Here is a 6,812-nt window from a genome sequence, read left to right on the forward strand (position 1 = left end):
TTATTGATCAACAGGTCCAAAGAAATTGGTATATCGTCATGCGCCCGAATTAGTGAGACATGTCTACCCAAATCTAGAGAAAAGGGAAACTTTGCTAAACCATCTGCTCCAAAATTCCTGCTTCTACCTTCATGGATGAAATTACAAAGTCCGAATCCCTTTGCCTTTTAGTCGGCCTACTTTGAATCGTGTCGCTAGACCATCAAGAACATGTCACAATTGAGTAAAGCAAGCAAAAGATGAGCCCCCGTCAAGGGCGGAGCCAGGATTTGGGTTAGGAGGGGCGGGCAAGACAAGTAGAGAGAAAAAATCTATTGTGAACGATAATTATAGAGAACAAGGTTGAGGACTTGCACATCAGACTTGTTAACAATTCAATACATCAAGCAACTAACTTTGAAAATGAATTAATTTTAGTGGTGTTTGCCAACGGTTTCTCTCTTCACAGTTGAGGAACTTAAACTTAAGAATTAGCTATATTGTATACGGCCGATATAGGAATTTTTTGCATCGCAAATAGAAACTAGTATAAGATAATTTGCATCACAATAGTTTCTAGGGCACATACAAGGCATGAATTCTTGATAGGATCTTAGACCACAAAACAAAACAACTAATATTTTATGTATAATTTCGGCATTGATACGAGATGATAATTGATGTCTACTACACAACCTTCTTCTTGTAGACGTTGTTGGGCCTCCAACTGCAGAGGTTTGTAGGACAGTAGCAAATTTCCCTCAAGTGGATAACCTAAGGTTTATCAATCCGTAGGAGGCGTAGGATGAAGATGGTCTCTCTCAAGCAACCCTGCAACCAAATAACAAAGAGTCTCTTGTGTCCCCAACACACCCAATACAATGGTAAATTGTATAGGTGCACTAGTTTGGAGAGGAGATGGTGATACAAGTGGTATATGGATGGTAGATAAAGGTTTTTGTAATATGAAAATATAAAAACAGCAAGGTAACTAATGGTAAAATTGAGCACAAATGGTATTGCAATGATAGGAAACAAGGCCTAGGGTTCATACTTTCACTAGTGCAAGTCCTCTCAACAATAATAACATAATTGGATCACATAACTATCCCTCAACATGCAACAAAGAGTCACTCCAAAGTCACTAATAGCGGAGAACAAAACGAAGATATTATGGTAGGGTATGAAACCACCTCAAAGTTATTCTTTCCAATCAATCCGTTGGGCTATTCCTATAAGTGTCACAAACAACCCTAGAGTTCGTACTAGAATAACACCTTAAGACACAAATCAACCAAAACCCTAATGTCACCTAGATACTCCAATGTCACCTCAAGCATCCGTGGGTATGATTATACATTATGCATCACACAATCTCAGATTCATCTATTCAACCAACACATAGAACCTCAAAGAGTGCCCCAAAGTTTCTACCGGAGAATCAAGACGAAAACATGTGCCAACCCCTATGCATAGGTTCATGGGCGGAACCCGCAAATTGATCACCAAAACATACATCAAGTGAATCACGTGATATCCCATTGTCACCACAGATACGCACGGCAAGACATACATCAAGTGTTCTCAAATCTTTAAAGACTCAATCCGATAAGATAACTTCAAAGGGGAAACTCAATCCATTACAAGAGAGTAGAGGGGGGAGAAAACATCATAAGATCCAACTATAATTGCAAAGCTCGCGATACATCAAGATCGTACCACCTCAAGAACACGAGAGAGAGAGAGAGATCAAACACATAGCTACTGGTACATACCCTCAGCCCCGAGGGAGAACTACTCCCTCCTTGTCATGGAGAGCACCGGGATGATGAAGATGGCGACCGAAGAAGGATTCCCCCTCCGGCAGGGTGCCGGAACGGGTCTAGATTGGTTTTCGGTGGCTACGGAGGCTTCTGGTGGCGGAACTCCCGATCTATTGTGTCCCCGATCGTTTTTGGGTATATGGATATATAGGCGGAAGAAATACGTCAGGGGAGCCATGAGGGGCCCACTAGGGTGGAGGGCGTGCCCAGGGGGCTGGGCGCGCCCCCTACCCGGTGGCTTCCTCGTTGATCCCCTGACGTGCACTCCAAGTCTCATGTATTGCTTTCTTTCCAAAAATAACTTTTCCGAAGGTTTCATTCCGTTTGGACTCTGTTTGATATTTTTTTCTTCGAAACCCTAAAACAAGGAAAAAACACAAAACTGGCACTGGGCTCTAGGTTAATAGGTTAGTCCAAAAAATCATATAAAATAGCATATAAATGCATATAAAACATCCAAGCTTGATATAATAGCATGGAACAATCAAAAATTATAGATACGTTGGAGACGTATCAGCATCCCCAAGCTTAATTCCTGCTCGTCCTGGAGTAGGTAAATGATAAAAACATAATTTTTGATGTGGAATGCTACCTAACATATTTATCCATGTAGTTTTCTTTATTGTGGCAAGAATATTCAGATCCATAAGATTCAAGACAAAAGTTTAATATTGACATAAAAACAATAATACTTCAAGCATACTAACTAAGCAATCATGTCTTCTCAAAATAACATGGCCAAAGAAAGTTCATCCCTACAAAATCATATAGTTTGGTCATGCTCCATTTTCGTCACACAAGAATGCTCTCATCATGCACAAACCTGATGACAAGCCAAGCAATTGTTTCATACTTTAGTAATCTCAAACTTTTTCAACTTTCACGCAATACATGAGCGTGAGCCATGGATATAGCACTATGGGTGGAATAGAATATAATGACGGGGTTATGTGGAGAAGAAAAAAGGAGAAACTCTCACATCAACGCGGCTAATCAATGGGCTAGGGAGATGCCCATCAATTGATGTCAATGCAAGGAGTAGGGATTGCCATGCAATAGATGCACTAGAGCTATAAATGTATGAAAGCTCAACAAAAGAAACTAAGTGGGTGTGCATCCAACTTGCTTGCTCACGAAGATCTAGGGCACTTGAGGAGGCCCATTGTTGGAATATACAAGCCAAGTTCTATAATGAAAAATTCCCACTAGTATATGAAAGTGACAAAACAAGAGACTCTCTATCATAAAGATCATGGTGCTACTTTGAAGCACAAGTGTGGAAAAAGGATAGTAGCATTGTCCCTTTTGTATTTTTTTATTTGGCCTTTCTCTTTTTTTTGCCTTTTTTTATTTGGCCTTTCTTTTCTTTTTTTGGTCTTTCTCTTTTTTTGGGACAATGCTCTATTAATGATGATCATAACACTTCTATTTATTTACAACTCGAAGATTACAACTCGATACTAGAACAAGATATGACTCTATATGAATGCCTCCGGCAGTGTACCGGGATTGCGATGAATCAAGAGCGACATGTATGAAAAATTATGAACGGTGGCTTTGCCACAAATACGATGTCAAATACATGATCATGCAAAGCAATATGACAATGATGATGTGTGTCATAATAAACGGAATGGTGGAAAGTTGCATGGCAATATATCTCGGAATGGCTATGGAAATGTCATAATAGGTAGGTATGGTGGCTGTTTTGAGGAAGATATAAGGAGGTTTATGTGTGAAAGAGCGTATCATATCACGGGGTTTGGATGCACCGGCGAAGTTTGCACCAACTCTCAATGTGAGAAAGGGCAATGCACGGTACCGAAGATGCTAGCAATGATGGAAGGGTAAGAGTGCGTATAATCCATGGACTCAACATTAGTCATAAAGAACTCACATACTTATTGCAAAAATCTACAAGTCATCAAAAACCAAGCATTACGCGCATGCTCCTAGGGGGATAGATTGGTAGGAAAAGACCATCGCTCGTCCCCGACCGCCACTCATAAGAAAGACAATCAAATAACACCTCATGTTTCAAATTTGTTACACAACGTTTACCATACGTGCATGCTACGGGGCTTGCAAACTTCAACACAAGTATTCCTCAAATTCACAACTACCCAACTAGCACAACTTTGATATCACTATCTCCATATCTCAAAACAATCATCAAGTATCAAACTTCTCTTAGTATTCAATGCACTTATATGAAAGTTTTTATTATATCCCTCTTGGATGCCCATCATATTAGGACTAATTTCATAACCAAAGCAAATTACCATGATGTTCTAAAGACTCTCAAAATAATATAAGTGAAGCATGAGAGTTCACCTATTTCTACAAAATAAAACCACCACTGTACTCTAAAAAGATATAAGTTAAGCACTAGAGAAAATGACAAACTACTCCAAAAGATATAAGTGAAGATCAATGAGTAGTCGAACAATTATGCAACTATATGAAGACTTTCTAACATTTAATAATTTCAGATCTTGGTATTTTATTCAAACAGCAAGCAAAACAAAATAAAATAAAATGACGCTCCAAGCAAAACACATATCATGTGGCGAATAAAAATATAGCTCCAAGTAAAGTTACCGACGAACGAAGACGAAAGAGGGGATGCCTTCCGGGGCATCCCCAAGCTTAGGCTTTTGGTTGTCCTTGAATATTTCCTTGGGTGCCTTGGGCATCCCCAAGCTTAGGCTCTTTCCACTCCTTATTCCATAGTCCATCGAATCTTTACCCAAAACTTGAAAACTTCACAACACAAAACTTAACAGAAAACTCGTAAGCTCCGTTAGCAAAAGAAAACAAGACACCACTTCAAGGTACTGTAATGAACTCATTGTTTATTTATATTGGTGTTAAACCTAATGTATTCCAACTTCTCTATGGTTTATAAACTCTTTTACTAGCCATAGATTCATTAAAATAAGCAAACACCACACGGAAAACAGAATCTGTCAAAAACAGAACAGTCTGTAGTAATCTGTAACTAACGCAAACTTCTGGAACCCCAAAAAATTCTAAAATAAATTGCTGGACGTGAGGAATTTATCTATTAATCATATTCAAAAATAATTAACTAAATAGCACTCTCCAGTAAAAAAATGGCAGCAATTATCGTGAGCGCTAAAGTTTCTGTTTTTTACAGCAAGATTAAAAAGACTTTCCCCAAGTCTTCCCAAAGGTTCTACTTGGCACAAACACTAATTAAAACATAAAAACTCAATCATAATAGAGGCTAGATAAATTATTTATTGCTAAACAGGAGCAAAAAGCAAGGAACAAAAATAAAGTTGGGTTGCCTCCCAACAAGAGCTATCGTTTAACGCCCCTAGCTAGGCATGATGATTTCAATGATGCGCACATAAAAGATAAGAATTGAAACATAAAGAGAGCATCATGAAGAATATGACTAACACATTTAAGCCTAACCCACTTACTATGCATAGGGATTTTGTGAGCAAACAACTTGTGGGAACAATAATCAACTAGCATAGGAGGGCAAAACAAGCATAACTTCAAAACTTTAAGCACATAGAGAGGAAACTTGATATTATTACAATTCCTACAAGCATATATTCCTCCCTCATAATAATTTCCAGTAGCATCATGAATGAATTCAACAATATAACCAGCACTTAAAGCATTCTTTTCATGATCTACAAGCATAGAAATTTTATTACTCTCCACATAAGCAAAATTCTTCTCATTCGGAATAGTGGGAGTATCATAAGAAACTCGAATACTATAAATTATTTCCACATTAAAAGAGTAATGCTCAGAAAAGGGGTAACCATAATCATGAAAAGATTTATAAATATAATCACTACTTTTTATAGCATAAGTATCATCACAATAATCATTATAAGTAGGAGGCATGCTATGATCATTATAAATTTGCATATCAAAACTTGGGAGACTAAAAATATCATCTTCATTAAACGTAGCATCCCCAAGCTTGGGACAAACATTAATTGCAGTAAATATATTCTCAAAAACATCATCTTCATCAAACATAGCATCCCCAAGCTTGGGCCTTTTCATATCATAAGCATAATCACTCTCATCATTAATAGTATGGATAGCACCAATAGTATAGCAATTATCATATTCTTCCAAGCAAGTGCCAAAAAGATTTTCAAGATCATAAGAAGTATCATTATCTTCCACAATTATATTTTCATGAGGCACAATAGTAATAGGAGCAGCATTATTTGGGACAGATATCTTTTTACCTATCTTCCTTTTTCTTTTCTTCTTCTTCACCACATCATGTGTAGGTTCAATCCTATTTTTGGAGCTCCTTATTAATGAGATTGGTTGAATAGGAGGCTCCTCCTCGTTACCTGATGCATCATAAGAAATAATAGGGGGGTATTGGGAAGTCTCTTCCCTTTCATTAGTATTCTCTTCATCTTCTATTTGTTTTCTTTTCTTTATGTAGTTGGCAATATAGGGATTTTTAATGCAATTCACCGCACAATACATATAAATTTCCTCTAGATCAAAACCAAGAAGTTTATAATGGGCAAATTCTGGAAGATGCTTAGTTATACGTTTCATTTCTTCGTAACCCATAAGCAAACCGAGCTCATTATAATGTGCAAGGGAAATGAAGTCATCACAATTTTTGGACACGATTAGATCATGAAACAATTTGCATCGGATAGCTAAATGACCCTGTTCATTGCAAAGTCCACAAGTACGGCCAAGAAAATTTAAATATTCAGCACAATCATCTAGCCTTTCTTGCAACAGTTTAGTTTCTAAGTACTTATGCCTCTTGCAATATCTATCTTCCCTATTTGGTGTGTACTTACAAACCAAATGCACTCCACAAAAATTGACATGTTTATAGGAGACATTTTCATCATAACTAGTGCAATCATCATTAGTATCATGGATATTCAAGGAGTTCATACTAACAACATTGCAATCATGCTCATCATTCAAAGATTTAGTGCCAAACATTTTAATCCATTCTTCTTCTAACACTTT

Source organism: Triticum urartu, chromosome 4 (genome assembly GCF_003073215.2).
Source record: "Triticum urartu cultivar G1812 chromosome 4, Tu2.1, whole genome shotgun sequence".
Lineage (NCBI taxonomy): Eukaryota > Viridiplantae > Streptophyta > Magnoliopsida > Poales > Poaceae > Triticum > Triticum urartu.